Source organism: Geotrypetes seraphini, chromosome 2 (genome assembly GCF_902459505.1).
Source record: "Geotrypetes seraphini chromosome 2, aGeoSer1.1, whole genome shotgun sequence".
Lineage (NCBI taxonomy): Eukaryota > Metazoa > Chordata > Amphibia > Gymnophiona > Dermophiidae > Geotrypetes > Geotrypetes seraphini.
Genome location: NC_047085.1, coordinates 481,811,240 through 481,828,974, shown reverse-complemented (window position 1 = coordinate 481,828,974; position 17,735 = coordinate 481,811,240). Strand labels below are relative to the sequence as shown.

General features: G+C 46.5%; 1 protein-coding gene across 4 annotated transcripts in view; it reads right to left on the bottom strand.

Annotated features, from left to right (window-relative positions):
• ADCYAP1R1 (ADCYAP receptor type I) overlaps nt 1-17,735 on the bottom strand; it is a 372,428-nt gene that overhangs the window by 172,481 nt on the left and 182,212 nt on the right. The gene's annotated exons all lie outside the window — the stretch shown is intronic.

The following is a 17,735-nucleotide window of genomic DNA, read 5'->3' as shown; positions in this document are numbered from 1 at the left end:
GGCACGAATTCTGGTGCCCAACTCTGAGCAGCATTTATAGAATAGCAGGGCAAAATTGTATTTGTGTGGATTTTGGGGGGCCATATATATAAATTTAGCCATTGCGTCATCCTAACAATAACATACAAGTGAAAGCATATGTTGTTTTTCTATACTGTTGGTTGTAATAAGAATGTGCTAGGATGCGCTATAAATCAGGAATTGTACAATTATTGCACAAGTGGAACATCTGTTTGCTAAACTAGTGGTGTGCCACAGGGATCTGTGCTGGGACCAGTGCTATTTAATAATTATTTATAAATGATCTAGAAACTGGAACTACGAGCGAGGTAATTAAATTTGCAGATGACACCAAACTGTTCAAAGTTGTTAAAACGCATGCGGACTGTGAAAAACTGCAGGAAGACCTTAGGAAACTGGAATACTTGGCGTCCAAATGGAAGATGAAATTTAATGTGGACAAATGCAAAGTGACGAACATTGGGAAAAATTATCCAAATCATGGTTATCGGATGCTAGGAATCACCTAGGGGGGGGGTCAGTGCTCAAGAAAAGAATCTGGGTAGCATCATAGACAATGCGCTGAAGCCTTCCGCCCAATGTACGACAGCGGCCAAGATAACTCATTCCCTTGAGATGCGAACACTCCTCCATTTGGTTTCTCAGCAGGGCGCACACCCCGAGATGAAGATTGAAAACCGGTGGCAAAGCAATCCAGAGTCTGCTGAATCAGTGGTTGCAAGGGTGGTGGAACGGCTCTTATGGCTCTCAAGGCTCACTTGCGCCTCGTATTATCACCAAAAAGGTAAATTGTAAGAAGGAAAAACTGCAAGTGCTCTAGAACGCCACCGCACTGCTGCTCGCTATCTTGACCCCGTCCCCAAAGAAGAGGAGTTCTTCAACTGGCAGGGCTTCATTGTGGCAGCTATTTTGTCAAGGCAGCCACTAGGGGAAGAAGCAAGTGGGATCCACTGAAATTCTATGAGCGCAATTATTCCCAGTTTATGGTAGAAAATCACAGATCTGGAAATCCTAATGGTGGAAGTGAACTTTTACATTGTGGCCTTTCCAGAGATTTAGGGAGGAAATTATCAACATGTTACAGTAGAATCTCAGTTAACTGATTCACAGTTAACAGGCACTCTCACCCAATCACTAGTGGGGAAAAAAATTCCCCTGAAGCACCAGCAGCAGTCCTGAGCCGCAAACCCACCTCCCTCCCTCAAGCCTCAAAGCACTACAAGCAGTGCTGCGCTGTGAACCCCACCTCCCTCCCAATGCAAAGCACCAATGCGGCAGCATCTTGAGCTGCAAATACCCTCTCCCTCCCTTAAGCCCCCAAGCCACGAAGCAGCCGAGACACAAACCCCCCTCCATTCCGACCTAAAGCACTAGCGTAGTAGCGGCCCTGAGCACCAAACCCATCCTCCCTCAAGTCCCAAAGTGGCAGAAGCAGGCGGCGGTTTTGAGTCAAGAACCCCCTCACTCGCTCCCTCCCTTCCTTACCTGAAGTGCAGCCATGCTATACATTAACGACATGGAGATATTTAAACTTCTCTATCATATCTCAGAATATACATATTAAGGTCTCTAAGTCTGTCCCCATATGATTTATGACAAAGACCACTAAAACCAATTTTGTAGCAGCTCTCTGGACCGACTCCATCCTCTTTATATTTTTATGAAGGTGGAGGTCTCCAAAATTGCACACAATATTCCAAAAGGGGCCTCACTAGAGACTTATACAATGGCATTATCACCTCCCTTTTCCTACTGGCCATTCCTCTCCTTATACACCCAAGCATCCTCCTGGCTTTGACCGTCGCCTTTTCTACCTGTTTTGCCACCCTGATAACAATCACCCCCAAGTCCTGCTCTTCTTCCACACACAGAAATACTTCACCTCCTGTACTATACTGTTCTCCTGGATTTTTACAGCCCAAGTGCATTACCTTGCATTTTTTAGCTTTAAACCTTAGTTGCTAGTTACCAGACCATTTTTCAAGCTTTGCCAGATCCCGCCTCATGTTATTAACACCCTCCAGAGTGTCTACCTTATTAAAGAGGTTGGTATCATCTGCAAAAAGACAAACTTTGCCAGACAGTCCTTCCATAATATTGCTTACAAAAATGTTAAATAAAGCCGGCCCAAGAACAGATCCTTGCTGCACTTCACTAACAACATCCTTATCCTCCGAATAAACCCCATTTACGACTACCCTTTGTCTCCTTTCACTTAACCAACTTATAATGAAGTTCATCACTTTGGTGCCCATATCGCATGCATTCATTTTATTTGTCAGTCGTTTATGTGGTACCGTGTCAAAAGCTTTGATAATGTCCAAGTACACTACATCTAGCGCCCCTTCCATATCCAATTGTTTGGTCACCCAGTCAAAGAAATCAATTAGATTTGTCTGACAAGATCTGTCTCTCGCAAAACCATGCTGCCTCTGGTCCTGCAGTCCATTCAGTTTTTAAAATGTCATTATCCTCCACTTAAGAAGCGTTTCCGTTAGTTTACTCACTACCAAGGTCAGACTAAGCAGCCTGTAATTCCTAACCTCCTCCTTACTTCCGCTGTTGTGTAGAGGGACCACATCCGCTCTTTTCCGGTCCTCTGGAACCACACCAGACTCTAAGGAAGCGTTAAAAATATGAGACAATGGAGCCTCCAGAACCTCTCTGAGTTCCTTGAGTACCTTCAGATGTATCCTGTCAGGCCCCATCGCTTTGTCTACTTTTAATTTAGCTAGTTCCTCACAAACACAGTCTTCTAAGAATCTCTCTCAGTCTACTACACATCCATTTGCGTTTGTTTTTTTGCAATCCTACCCCTGGTCTTTCATTCATGAACACAGAACAGAAATAATTGTTAAGCAGTTCAACCTTATCCTTCATTTTCTGCATATTTGTCTCCCTTACCCTTGAGTCTCACTATGTCATTTTGATACTTCTTCCTATCACTTATATATCTAAAAAATGTTTTGTCCCCCAGTTTCACCTTATCGGTTTTCTTTTCTTCCATTTACATCTCTGCTTTTCTGACAGCTTTTCCCACTTTTCATAGTTTTTCCACATTTTTTTGTCTGTCTTCCTCTTTCTGCAATGTCTTGGTATTTATGAAGGCCGACCTTTTTTCTCTCACCTTATCAGCTACAAAGTGGCCTTCTTTTCCTTTTCCTTTCATGTACTTTCCCAAATAAAGATCTGTCGCCTTTAGGATAGCTTCTTTCAGTTTCACCCACTGCTTTTCTACTCTATTCATCTGTTCCCATCCAACTAACTCTTCCTTGAAGTATTCCCTCATCTTGACAAAGTTAGTTCTTCTGAAGTCTAGAACCTTCAGTCTTGAGTAAGTCCTCTAATCCTGCATTTTGATATAGAACCTCACTATCCTGTGATCATTAGATGCTAAATCAGGGGTCCCCAAAGTCCCTCCTTGAGGGCCGAATCCAGTTGGGTTTTCAGGATTTCCCCAATGAATATGCATTGAAAGTAGTGCATGCACATAGATCTCATGCATATTCATTGGGGAAATCCTGAAAACCCGACTGGATTCAGCCCTCAAGGAGGGACTTTGGGACCCCTGTGCTAAATGATCACCCACCATAACCTCAGGAACACTTTTCCCATTTGTAAGCTCCAAGTCCAAAATAGTTCTATCCCACGTAAGTTCTGTTACTAATTGCCAGAACAATTCTTCCTGTAGTGAATCCAAGATTTTCTTGCTTCTAGACGATCCCACAGCTGGGATGGTTCACTCAATGTCCGGCATATTAAAATCACCTACTAGTAGTACTTCCCCTTTCCTAGCTATCTTGTGAATGTCTTCAATTAAGACTGTCCATTTCTTCTGATTCTGAAGTAGGCCTGCATATCACACCAATGTAAATGCATTTTCCATTCCCTCTTTCCATATTAACCCACAGTGCTTTTTCTTTACCCTCTACATTTCACAATTCTGTCACTTTAACATATAACGCCACTCCTCCACCCTTTTTGCCTACCCTATCCCTCATGAATAGATTATAGCCAGGTATAACTACATCCTAATCGTGATTCTCTATGAACCATATCTCTATGACTGCCACTAAATCCAATTCAGCTTCTACCATTATAGCTTATTGTGAACCACCCAGAACTACTGGCAGGGCAGTATACAAGAAAATAAATTATTATTATTATTAATAAATTATTAGCTTCTAGATCTGGAATTTTTTTTTCCCATACTATGGGCATTGGTATACAAAGTTTTCCAGCTATCGCTCTTTTGTCTCATTTCATTAATGGTATTTGATGTCTTATATTCCTTAGAGTTATTAATTACCTTGGGGTATTTTACATCCATCCCCAGTACACTTAATTTAAAGCCCTCTTCAGTACATTTGCCAATCTATTACTAAAGACACTTCATCCCTTCTTTGATAGATGGACACCATCTCTGCTAAACAGGTCTTAGAAAATCATTCCATGGTCTAAGAAACCAAAGTGCTCCTGCTGACACCATCCACACAGCCACACATTCATCTCCAAGATGCGAGTTTCTCTCATTTGTCCTTTATCTATGACAGGAAGGACTGATGAAAACACTGCATGTACGCCTAATTGTTTCATTCTCTGAACTGGGGCCATGAAGTCGTTTTTGATGTGTTCAGTGGAATGCCTAGCAGTATCATTTGTGCCAACATGGATGAGTAACATAGGATAATAGTCCTTAGGCTTGAAGAGTATTAAAGTCGGGCCTCAACAATCAGAAGCTACTTTGACACGCAGCTCCTGATTGGTAAGGCCTGACTTTAGTGCAGGAAGAGGCGGTCAGAGCATACAGCGAGTGATTTCCTTCACTCGCCGGTGCTCCGGCTGCCCTCTAGGGCTCTTCAGCTTGGAAAAGAGAGGGCTGAGGAGAGATATGATTGAAGTCTACAAAATTCTGAGTGGAGTAGAATGGGTACAAGTGGATCAATTTATCACTCTGTCAAAAATTAGAAAGACTAGGGGACACTCATTGAAATTACAGGGAAATACTTTTATAACCAATAGGAGGAAATATTTATTCACTCAAAGAATTGTTAAGCTCTGGAATGCATTGCCAGAGAATGTGGTAAGAGCGGATTATGTAGCTGGTTTTAAGAAAGGTTTGGACAAATTCCTGGAGGAAAAGTCATAAAAACATAAGAATTGCCGCTGCTGGGTCAGACCAGTGGTCCATCATGCCCAGCAGTCCGCTCATGCTACGGCCCCCAGGTCAAAGACCAGCTTTAAATGAGTCCAGTCTTACCTGTGTACGTTCCAGTTTAGCAGGAACTTGTCCAACTTTGTCTTGAACCCCTAGAAGGTGTTTTCCCCTATAACAAACTCCAGTTTTCTACCACTCTCTGGATGAAGAAGAACTTCCTTACGTTTGTACGGAATATATCCCCTTTCAACTTTAGAGAGTGCCCTCTCGTTCTCCCTACCTTGGAAAGGGTGAACAATCTGTCTTTATCTACTAAGTCTATTCCCTTCAGTATTTTGAATGTTTCGATCATGTCCCCTCTCAGTCTCCTCTTTTCAAGGGAGAAGAGGCCCAGTTTCTCCAATCTTTCACTGTACGGCAACTCCTCCAGTCCCTTAACCATTTTAGTCGCTCTTCTCTGGACTCTTTCGAGTAGTACCGTGTGTTTCTTCATATATGGCGACCAGTGCTGTACGCAGTACTCCAGGTGAGGGCGCACCATGGCCCTATACAGCGGCATGATAACCTTCTCTGATCTATTCGTGATGCCCTTATTTATCATTCCTAGCATTCTGTTCGCCCTTTTCGCCACCGCCGCACATTGTGCGGACGGCTTTATCGACTTGTTGATCAGAACTCCCAAGTCTCTTTCCTGGGAGGTCTTTCCAAGTACCGCCCCGGACATCCTGTATTCGTGCATGAGATTTTTGTTACCGACATGCATCACTTTATACTTATCCACGTTGAACCTCATTTGACATGTCGATGCCCATTTCTCAAGCTTGATTATGTCACATTGCAGATCTTTGCAATCCCTCTGTGTCTTCACTATTCTGAATAACTTCGTATCGTCCACAAATTTAATCACTTCACTCGTCGTACCAATGTCCAGATTGTTTATAAAGATGTTGAAGAGCACGGATCCAAGCACCGAGCCCTGTGACACTCCACTGGTGACGTTCTTCCAGTCCAAGTATTGTTCATTTACCCTCACTCTGTGTTTCCTATGCTTTAGCCAGGTATTTCACCCTCGATTCCATGGCTTGCAATTTTCTGAAGTAGTCGTTCATGTAGAACCTTGTTGAACGCCTTCTGAAAATCCAGATATACAATGTCGACCGGGTTGCCCTTGTCTATCTGCCTGTTTACTCACTCAAAGAAATACAGCAAGTTCGTCAAACAAGATCAGCCTTTGCTGAAACCGTGCTGGCTGGTCCTCATCAGACCGTGTCCGTCAAGGTGATCAATGATGCGGTCCTTTATCAGCGCCTCTACCATCTTTCCCGGTACTGAGGTCAGACTCACCAGCCTGTAGTTTCCTGGATCTCCCCTCGAACCTTTTTTGAAGATCGGCATAACATTCTCCACCTTCCAGTTTTCCGGAATCTTTCCCGATTTGATCGAGAGATTGGCTATTAGTTGAAGAAGTTCAGCTATAGTTCCTTTCAGTTCCTTGATGACCCTCAGGTGGATGCCATACAGTCCAGGGGATTTATCGCTATTAAGCCTATCGATCTACCTGCATACCTCTTCTAGACTGACCGTCAACCCTGCCAGTTTCCTGTCTTCATTTCCAGTATAGAGCCTGATGGGTTCTGGTATGCTGTGTAAATCTTCTTCTTTAAATAAAGACGCAAAAAATGTGTTCAGTTTGTCAGCGATTGCTTTGTCCTCCTTTAGCGCTCCCTTTATTCCATGGTCACCCAACAGTCCCACCGTTTCCTTCGTGGGTCATTTCCCCTTAATATATCGAAAGAACGGTTTGAAGTTTTTCGCCTCCCTGGCTACTTTTTCATCATAATCTCTTTTGGCCTCTTTTACCGCTTATGGCACTGCATTGATAATGTTTGTGCTTATTCCAGTTTTCGTCCATTCTTGAACTTTTCCATTCCTTAAACGAAGTTTTCTTGTCTCTGATCGCTTCCTTCATCTCTACAGTGAGCCACACCGGTTCCTTTTTTTTTTCCTTTGTTAAATAGAAAGACAAGGAGGAAGCCACTGCTTGCCCTGGATCGGTAGCATGGAATGTTGCTACTCCTTGGGTTTTGGCCACCGTGAGAACGGGTTACTGGGCTTGATGGACCTTTGGTCTGGCCCAGTAAGGCTATTCTTATATTCTAAAATTTACTGGCTATTTCCTGGACCGAGGTGCTAGTAAAAATCTGCACATTAGGTAGAACAAAAGATCAAAGCTGATACTATTGTGGCATGGTAATGTGCTAATGTTATCTAACATTTAAAAAAACTCTTTATTCTGCCAGTAATTCATTAATTCTCCTTTCTACTCTCACCTACTGTTCACTTGTCAAATTAAAATAACAAATTTAAGGAAAGTGGCAACTGCAAATGATGGCTGAAGAATCTTATCACAGAATGCTTACAAATTTACACTTTTCATTGTCTCGGTTCCCTTTTTGTTGTGCAATATGGCATGACGTGTTTCATCAATACTTAAATTAGCAAAGTACAGTTAAATAGCTAAAATCTTACACCAGAATGGTGGTTTCCATTTGTGTCCTGGGAGACCCCTGCCATCTGGGTTTTTAGAATACCCACTATATATATATATATATACATACAAACATATTTACAGACCTTATAGCCCACCAAATCGCCATTGGTCTAGTCAGAGTATAATTAAAAACATTTGCAATCAACAAAGACATAATAAAGCACAAACACAGAAGAAGCAAATGGAAATTAACAAAATGCTAGCACAAATAAGTTTTCAAGAACCTAAAAAATCACTATCATCTGCGTTATATAATGAGCTATAGAATATTCAATAGGGGAGGCACATAACAGGAAATGGATCATGCATATTTTAGGGTAATCCTACCATCTACCAGAGGAGCTAAAGTATGCACAGACTGGGAGCACATACATAACGGCCAGCTTGTATTTCTATTAAGACTCAAATAATATAATTCTAGATCCCAAAAATTTCTGAGGCATCTCAATCTCTGCAGTCCCCTCTTATGGCACTGAAGGATGGCTATACCTTTCCTGGTATTTCTACTATTTATTTCTATAGCACTGCCAGATGTACATAAGAGACAAACCCTGCTTGATAGAGCTTACAATCTAATCAAAACAGACAAACACGACAAATTTCTCACAGAGGGAATGATAAAACAGACATTGGTAAGAGTTAGGAGTTAGAAGCAGCCTTGAAAAAGTAGGCTTTTAGCCTAGATTTTAACACTGCCAGAGATGGAGCTTGACGTACTGATTCAGGCAGTCTGTTCCAGGCATATGGTGCAGCAAGACAGAAGGGCCCAGAGGCATACAGAGATGGCCTTCAAGGTATTCAGTGATGGCCCTGATTGCGGGTTGTGGGCTCCTCCTCTCTACCTTCATTCCAACACAGTCCTTAGCATCCTGAAGTCAGAGGATTCTCTACAGATGCTAAATTCCCTGACAGCTCAAGGCTGACCAATCCCAGGCCAGCACAGCATTTGGATTCCTACTACGTAGCTCCTGCCGTCCTCAAGCACAGAAGCATGTACACTTCTCCCTCGGTATTCACGAGGGTTAGGGGCAGAGCCAGACCGCAAAGTGTGAAAACTCACGAATAAGATTGTGCTGGCTCTGACCCACCCCCCCGTACCTTACCTGGTGCTATCCGCATGTTTGCGGGGGGCCAGTGCGAGTGCTTCGGTCAACTCTATAGGACCCTGAGAGCGGAGATTGTTCCTCTCTGAGTGCATAGGACCTGGGCCAGGCAGCCTGTGTTGGGAAAGGCCGGGGAATGGCTGGGGCCTGCTTGTGTGCATGTGTTTAGGTCTGTGAGGGCCCCGTCCGCTCTGTCCAGGGTCCAGCTCCTCGGTGCTCTTCATTTCTCTCACATCGCTGTGAAGATGAACCAGTCTGTTATTGTGATAAGGCCCCCCTCCACCTCCGATCGCCTCCCTCCTCACCCCTATCCAAGTCTCAGGGCCGTTTTTTTTTTTTTCCAATTCTCAGGGAGGGGGCTGGGGGGGAAAAATCATGAATAAGCAAAACCGCGAACGTTGGAACCGTGAATAGGGAGGGTGAAGTGGAATACCATTGGGGGATTCGGTTCTTGGATTGTTTTGATTGGTTGGACTGGCAGAACTTCTGAACCTGCCCAACCAATCAAATTAAAACAAAAATGAAAAGCCTTTAGGTGATTCAGTCCAGGTATTGAATTCTCAGCAAAGAGGACAGAGCTCAGCTTCAGTCAGATTAGCTGGACGGGTGCATTTTCCAATTGCAGCCATGGCTAGCTCCCAAGAAATTCTTCATAGGAGGGAATTGGAAGATGAACAGACACAAGAAAAGCATTGAGGAACTGATCAGCATTTTGAATGTGGGCAAGATGAGCACTGTGGCACAAGCAAAAGGTTGATCCTTGATGCTCCACAGAATCAGAAGTCTGAGAAAAACAAAAACACTATGGAGATGGTGATGTTCAAGATGCAGGCTTTATTGAAAGTACAATCAGATAATCCACATGACAAGATACCTAGGACCTAAGTTGTTGGGGACTATGGACCCAACACGGTCCGTGTTTCAACAAAACTGTCTTTCTCAGGGGTCCTGAAGGTCCTAATATAAAAAAAACACATGGCTCAAATGCTAAAACCAATCCTGGGCGAAAACTCCGCCATTGTTGTTTGAGAACTACAGGAGTTCCTTTTGCTCTTCCGGCATCTAAATCTCTCTTGTCCAGAGTATTGCTCCTGAAGAAGGGGGCCGTGAGCCTCCGTAACAGAGCTCTGCCGAACATCTAGCACGGACTTTATAAGTGAAATAACCATTATTATGGAAATCATCGCTAATGGAGATAAGTACTTTATATCTTTTGAAAATGTTTGATACACTGTGAATTATTGTCATGGACATTGATAATTAGACCCACATTTAGTGGGCTTTCATCGCACTAGGGGATAGGATCTCCTTTTTGATTCAGTTGATTCATTGTTGCGTTATATCACAGAGCAAAGTCTATTTTTTGATTGGGATCACGTTGTGTTGACTTCATCTACAGCACTTCATTCAATCTGGTCCAGGGATGTATTACGTTTAATTTACCCTTCTGGGTTTTCAAGCTTACAACTCATCAAACAAAAACCTATGTTGAGTTGTATATTACTGAGGATCATATAAAATGACAAGTTGATGTGCTGATATGCAGTCCTCCAAATGATTTTATATATTTATTAATTTCCCTTCTGTGAACTTCTCTGTGATGTCCTTTTCATTGTCCTTTTCATACACATAGAACACAGATACACCCTTGCCCAGTATGGAAAGCACAGTTACTTACCGTAACAGGTGTTATCCAGGGACAGCAGGCAGATATTCTTAACACATGGGTGACGTCACCGACGGAGCCCTCGGTACGGACCTTTTAACTAGAAGTTTCTAGTCGGCCGCACCGCGCGTGCGCGAGTGCCTTCCCGCCCGACGGAGGAGCGCGTGGTCCCCAGTTAGGATAAGCCAGCTAAGAAGCCAACCCGGGGAGGTGGGTGGGACTTAAGAATATCTGCCTGCTGTCCCTGGATAACACCTGTTACGGTAAGTAACTGTGCTTTATCCCAGGACAAGCAGGCAGCATATTCTTAACACATGGGTGACCTCCAAGCTAACAAAGAGGGAGGAGGGATGGTTGGCCATTAGGAAAATAAATTTTGTAACACAGATTGGCCGAAGTGTCCATCCCGTCTGGAGAACGCATCCAGACAGTAGTGAGTAGTGAACGTGTGAACTGAGGACCAAGTGGCCGCCTTGCAGATTTCCTCGATGGGCGTGGAACGGAGGAAAGCCACAGAAGCAGCCATAGCTCGGACTCTGTGGGCCGTGACAGATCCTTCCAGTGAGAGACCGGCCCGAGCATAACAGAAGGCAATACAGGCAGCAAGCCAATTTGAAAGTGTCCGTTTGGAGACAGGACGGCCCAAACGGTTGGGATCGAAAGACAAAAAGAGCTGAGGGGATGTTCGGTGAGCTCTGGTACGATCAAGGTAGTAAGCAAGGGCACGCTTACAATCCAGCGTGTGCAACGCCTGTTCTCCAGGATGCGAGTGAGGCTTAGGGAAGAAGACGGGAAGCACAATGGACTGGTTGAGGTGAAAAGCTGAGACCACCTTGGGAAGGAATTTAGGGTGGGTACGCAGAACAACCTTGTCATGGTGAAAAACAGTGAACGGTGGGTCGGCAACCAGTGCATGCAGTTCGCTAACCCTCCTGGCAGAGGTGATGGCAATTAGGAAAAGCACCTTCCAGGTAAGAAGCCTGAATGAAGCTGTGGCAAGAGGCTCAAACGGAGGTTTCATGAGAGCAGAGAGAACCACATTCAGGTCCCAGACGACGGGAGGAGGCTTGAGAGGCGGTTTGATGTTGAAGAGCCCTCTCATAAATCTTGAAACCAGAGGATGAGCCGTGAGGGGTTTTCCGAGAATAGGCTCGTGAAACGCAGTGATGGCACTGAGGTGGACTCTGATGGAGGTGGTTTTGAGGCCAGCGTTGGACAGCGAGAGCAAATAGTCCAAGACAGTTTCCACCGCCAAAGAGGTGGGTTCTTGATGATGCCGGAGACACCACGAGGAGAATCTGGTCCACTTCTGATGGTAACATTGGAGAGTGGCCGGTTTCCTGGAGGCGTCCAAAATGAGGCGGACCGGTTGAGATAGATTCTCCGGAGAGGTCAGCCCGAGAGAAACCAAGCTGTCAGGTGGAGGGAAGACAGGTTGGGATGTAGTAGAGACTGATTCTGCTGTGTAAGTAGAGTAGGAAACACAGGAAGAGGAATGGGCTCCCTGGAGCTGAGTTGAAGCAGAAGGGAGAACCAGTGTTGACGAGGCCACCGAGGGGCGATGAGGATCATGGTGGCATTGTCCTTGCGGAGTTTGGACAAGGTCCGCAACATCAAAGGAAGTGGAGGGAAGGCATAGAGGAACCGATCCCTCCAGTTGAGCAGGAATGCATCCGGGGCCAGACGGTGAGGAGAGAAGAGTCTGGAACAGAATTGGGGCAGCTGATGGTTGTGAGGTGCTGCAAAGAGGTCCACCTGTGGAGTGCCCCATCGAGCAAAGATGGAGAGTAGAGTCGGAGGGTCCAACGTCCACTCGTGAGGTTGAAGGATGCGGCTGAGATTGTCGGCCAGAGAGTTCTGTTCGCCCTGGATATAGACCGCCCTGAGAAAGAGATTGCGGTCCGTGGCCCAGGTCCAGATGCGCAGAGCCTCCAGACAAAGGGGGCGAGATCCGGTGCCGCCTTGCTTGTTTATGTAGTACATGGCGACTTGATTGTCTGTGCATAGGAGGAGGACTTGAGGACAGAGAAGATGTTGGAAAGCCTTGAGGGCGTAGAACATGGCTCTGAGTTCCAGGAAATTGATGTGATGACGACGCTCCTGAGGGGTCCAAAGTCCCTGGGTGCGTAGATCTCCCAGGTGAGCTCCCCACGCGTAGGGGGACGCATCTGTGGTGATGATCATAGAGTGGGGGGGCAGATGGAAAAGAAGACCCCTGGAAAGATTTGAGGAGTTCAACCACCATTGGAGAGATTGCTGAAGAGATGATGTCACAGAGATGGGATGAGAAAGAAGATCCGTAGTCTGTGACCACTGGTTGGCGAGCGTCCACTGAGGTGTACGAAGGTGGAGACGAGCCAGAGGAAGGACATGCACTGTCGAGGCCATGTGACCCAGGAGGACCATCATCTGTCGAGCAGGAATGGAGGGATGCATGAGTACCTGACGGCAGAGATGGAGCAGGGTCTGCTTGCGATCGGAGGGGAGAAAAGCCCTCATTAGCGTGGTGTCCAGAACTGCTCCAATGAATTGAAGTCGCTGGGTGGGAAGCAGATGCGACTTGGGGTAGTTGATCTCGAACCCCAGGAGGTGGAGGAGAGAGATGGTGTGATGAGTAGCCTGAAGCACAAGTGGAGACGTAGGTGCTTTCACCAACCAATCGTCCAAATAGGGGAACACCTGGAGGTTGTGAGACCTGAGGAAGGCCGCTACCACTATAAGGCACTTGGTGAAGACCCTGGGTGAGGAGGCGAGGCCGAACGGTAGCACCTTGTACTGATAGTGGTGGTGCAGTACCTGGAACCGCAGGTAGCGGCGAGAATGTTGATTGATGGAGATGTGAGTGTAGGCCTCTTTGAGGTCCAGGGAACATAGCCAGTCGTGTTGAGAAAGAAGAGGGTAGAGCGTGGCAAGGGAGAGCATTCTGAACTTCTCCTTGACCAGACACTTGTTGAGGTCCCTGAGATCGAGAATGGGACGGAGGTCTCCCGTCTTTTTGGGTACCAGGAAGTAGCGGGAGTAGAATCCCTGCCCCCTTTGATCTGGAGGTACTTCTTCGATGGCATTGAGAAGGAGGAGGGATTGAACCTCCCTCAGGAGGAGGGGGGTTTGAGATGAGTTTGAAGCAGACTCTACGGGAAGGTTGTCCGGAGGTAGAGTCTGAAAGTTGAGAGAGTAGCCGTGGCGGATGATGTTGAGGACCCACTGGTCCGACGTGATGACTTCCCAACGGCTTGAGAAAATGGTGAGACGACCCCCGATAGGCTGTGGAAGAGGCAGCGAGGGTGGATGACTGGCTATGCCCTGGAGAGAAGAGTCAAAAGGGCTGAGATTGTTTAGCAGGCTGAGGAGGCTTGGAGGGTTGAGTGGCCTGAGACCGAGCCTGGGCATGGTGCTGCTGTTGACGGGGTCGCCGAGATTGTTGGGGAGGCGGATTGAGTGGCCTGGCTGAGAACCTCCGCTGGTAAGATGATTGAGGCCGATAGGGTCGAGCAGGCGGAGCCTTCTTTTTCGGCTTGATCAGGGTGTCCCACCTGGTCTCATGGGCAGAGAGTTTCTGGGTGGTGGAATCCAGTGACTCTCCAAAAAGCTCATCCCCGAGACAGGGGGCGTTGGCCAGGCGGTCCTGGTGGTTGATGTCCAGGTCGGAGACTCTGAGCCAGGCCAAGCGACGCATGGCTACAGCCATGGCAGAGGCCCGAGAGGTGAGCTCGAAGGAGTCGTATATCGAGCGGACCATATACTTGCGCATTTGGAGAAGGCCAGATATGTGCTGCTGGAATAGCGGGACCTTGCGCTCAGGTAGGTACTTCTGGAGGGCAGACAGCTGTTGGACCAAGTGTTTGAGATAAAAGGAAAAATGGAAGGAATAGTTGTTTGCCCTGTTGGCAAGCATGGCATTTTGGTAAAGTCTCTTGCCAAACTTGTCCATGGTCTTACCTTCTCTGCCAGGAGGGGTAGAGGCATAGACACTGGAGCCCTGAGTCTTTTTTAAGGTGGATTCCACCAGAAGGGACTCATGGGGTAATTGAGATTTGTCGAATCCTGGAATAGGGATGACACGGTAAAGGTTGTCCAGTTTACGGGGAGCTCCCGGTACCGTGAGGGGATTTTCCAAGTTTTTGTAGAATGTCTCCCGTAAGATGTCATGTACGGGAAGCTTGAGGAACTCTTTAGGAGGTTGCTCAAAGTCTAAGGCTTCTAAAAAGGCTTGGGACTTTTTGGAGTCAGATTCAAGGGGAAGTGACAGAGCAGCAGACATTTCCCTCAGAAATTTAGAAAAAGAGGACTGCTCAGGTTTAGAGGTGGCATCAGGTGCCGATGGTTCCTCATCAGATGAGGAGGGATCCTCCTCGGTACCGAGAGGAGTCTCCTCCCATAAATCAGGATCCCTGACCTCTGGTGCGTGTCGGGACACCGGGGTGGAGGGTGCGGTGTGGCGAGTCTTGGACAAAGATTTACCAGAGCGCACCGAAACGGTACCAGGGGAGGACGATCGGCGTCGTTCTCGGTCCCGAGAAGAGTGCCGTACCGCCTGGTGCCGAGCAGGATCCACTGTGGGTTGAGAATGAACCACAGGATCATCAGGAAGTTGTTGGGCCGAAAGGATCGGCATCGAGATGTTTACCGGTACCGAAGGAGTGGACACCGGGGGCTCGGTGCGGGGCTCGGGCCGGTCTGGTACCGGAAGGAGCGGTGCCAGGATAGAGGGTAGCAGTTGTTCAAGTTGTTTCTTCAACTGCTCCTGAAGCTGAGTTTGTAGAATGGCCGAGATACGGTCATCTAGGGGTGGCATCGGAACCGCTTTCTTTGTCTTCGGTTCCTTGGATGCCGCTCCACGCCCCGGCGATGAGGAGGCCGATGACGAGGCACTCACCGTTATCGGGGCGGAGCGTTTACGGGACCGGTGCGATGCCGGTATGGACGGTGTCGTCACCGTAGCTGGAGGGCGCTCGAGGGAAGAGGAAGGCTTCTTAGCCGGCTTACCTGGCGCCAGTGGCGCCGATGCGGGATCGGTCGGTGTCGAGCTGGACGGTGCCGATTTCTGCGGTACCGCCGTTGAAGGTGATGAATCCATCGCCGACTCGGAGCCGAAGAGCAGGGTTTGCTGGATTCTTCGGTTTTTAAGAGTACGTTTTTGTAAAGTGGCACAGCGGGTGCAGGAATCTGCCCGATGCTCCGGACCCAGGCACTGCAAACACCAATTGTGTGGGTCAGAAACGGAGATCGGGCGTGCACACCGCTGGCACTTCTTAAAACCGACCTGCGGGGGCATGAAGGGGAAGATAGCCTCCGCAAAATCGAAGTCCGAGGCCTGTATAATGGCAACAGGCCCCGCCGGGGCAAAAACGAAAGAAACAATAAAAATCAAAGTTTTTTTTTTTTTTTTTTTTTGCAATTCAAAGAAAAAAGAAAACCCGAAGGTAGAGTAAGAAAAAAAATAGAACAAAAGCGCGAGCGGGAAGGCAAAAAGTGATTTCAACGGCCGTTGAAAAAATACACGCGTCTTCTTCGCTCCGCGGAAACGAAAAAACTGGGGACCACGCGCTCCTCCGTCGGGCGGGAAGGCACTCGCGCACGCGCGGTGCGGCCGACTAGAAACTTCTAGTTAAAAGGTCCGTACCGAGGGCTCCGTCGGTGACGTCACCCATGTGTTAAGAATATGCTGCCTGCTTGTCCTGGGATAATAAGTAATCACAAGCTAAAAATAGAAATATGTAGACAAAAGTTGAACTGAACCACCAAGAAGTCAAACTCTGCATAAACTGCAACACCACAGAAACAGTAACACATGCCCCTAATACTGTGCAAAATATAAAGATAGCAGATGTAACATTGAAAAAACTACAAACAACAGTCATCATTTTAAAATTAACAAATAAAAATAAAGTATGGAAAATAAGAAAATACCATTTTAATGATCTTTTACCATTTTATTTACATTTTTTGAGTAATTGCTTAGAGTTTTTCAGATGATTGTTATGCTTGACCTGCTTGGTTTAATGTGGTATATACATGGATAAATAAATAAAGGGATTTTGGTCTCTGAATGTTAATATAAAAATGTATTAAAATTAGTCTAGTAAAAAAATTACGTTATTTCCATTTTCTATATACTATATACTGTATAAACATTTATCAATACAGCTACAACTACTTTATTCTAAAGCAACTACAATACTATACTACTTTATTATAAAGCAACAAAAAATATTTTTTTCTACTTTTTGTCATTTCTGCTTTAATCATCTTCTCTTTACTCTTTTTTCCATCCACAGTCTGCCTCTCTCTCTATTCCTTCCATATGGCATTTTCCCTCTTTCCATGCCCTTTCCATAAACTGTCTATCCTGAGCCCCTTCTCTCCTTTATACATGATTTATTTCAGCTTTACTCCCTCTCTATTTTGCTCTCTGTCTCTATCCTCTCCCCCATGCTCTGGCATCTCTCTTCTCCTTTCCTTCCTTTCCACCCCATCCCATGGTCTGACATCTCTGTCTCCTTTCCTTCCCTCCCCCATGCCATGACATCTTCCTCCTCTCCTCTCCATTCCTTTCATTCCTTTCCATCTCCCCCTCCCCTTCCCCTCCATGCTCGGCATCACCTCTTCTTCCTTTCTTTCTCTCTCTCTCTCATTTCCCCTGGTCTGGAATCTGTTTCTTTCCCTTTCCTCTCCTCATGCCCTAGCATCTCTCCCTTCCCCTTTATGGTCTAGATTCTCCTTTCTTTCCTTTCCCTCCCTTCCTTCCCCATGGTCTGGCATATCTCTCTCTCCTCTTCCTTCCCTGTTATTCCTTCTCCCATACTCCATCTCTTTCTATCTCCCTCCCCACAATTGTGTGCAGAATGTATCTCCTTCTCCCCTCCCCCTGATGGGTAACCTACACAACTTGCTGCTCTTGCTAGCTTCAGGCCTTCTTTTCTGCCAGTCCCACCTACTTTCTTTTTCCATGAAGGCAGAACCCAGCAGAGAGGAAGGCCTGATGCTGGTAGAGCAGCCAGTTTTGAAGGCAGTGACTACCTATGCTGCTGCCTCTGCATGATGGGGAAAAAGTTCTCCACCATAACACAGGCCCTCGGAGAACTCCCTTATGGACTGCACTCGGGATGACACCCCCCCCCCCCCCCTTGGTACATCACTGCCTCTTCCTGCTCCCCCTTCTCCAGCATTTGACTTGAGAAATCCAATTTCCACCTATCCCAAAACCCTCTATCTCTGTAGGACTCCTAGGCCTAC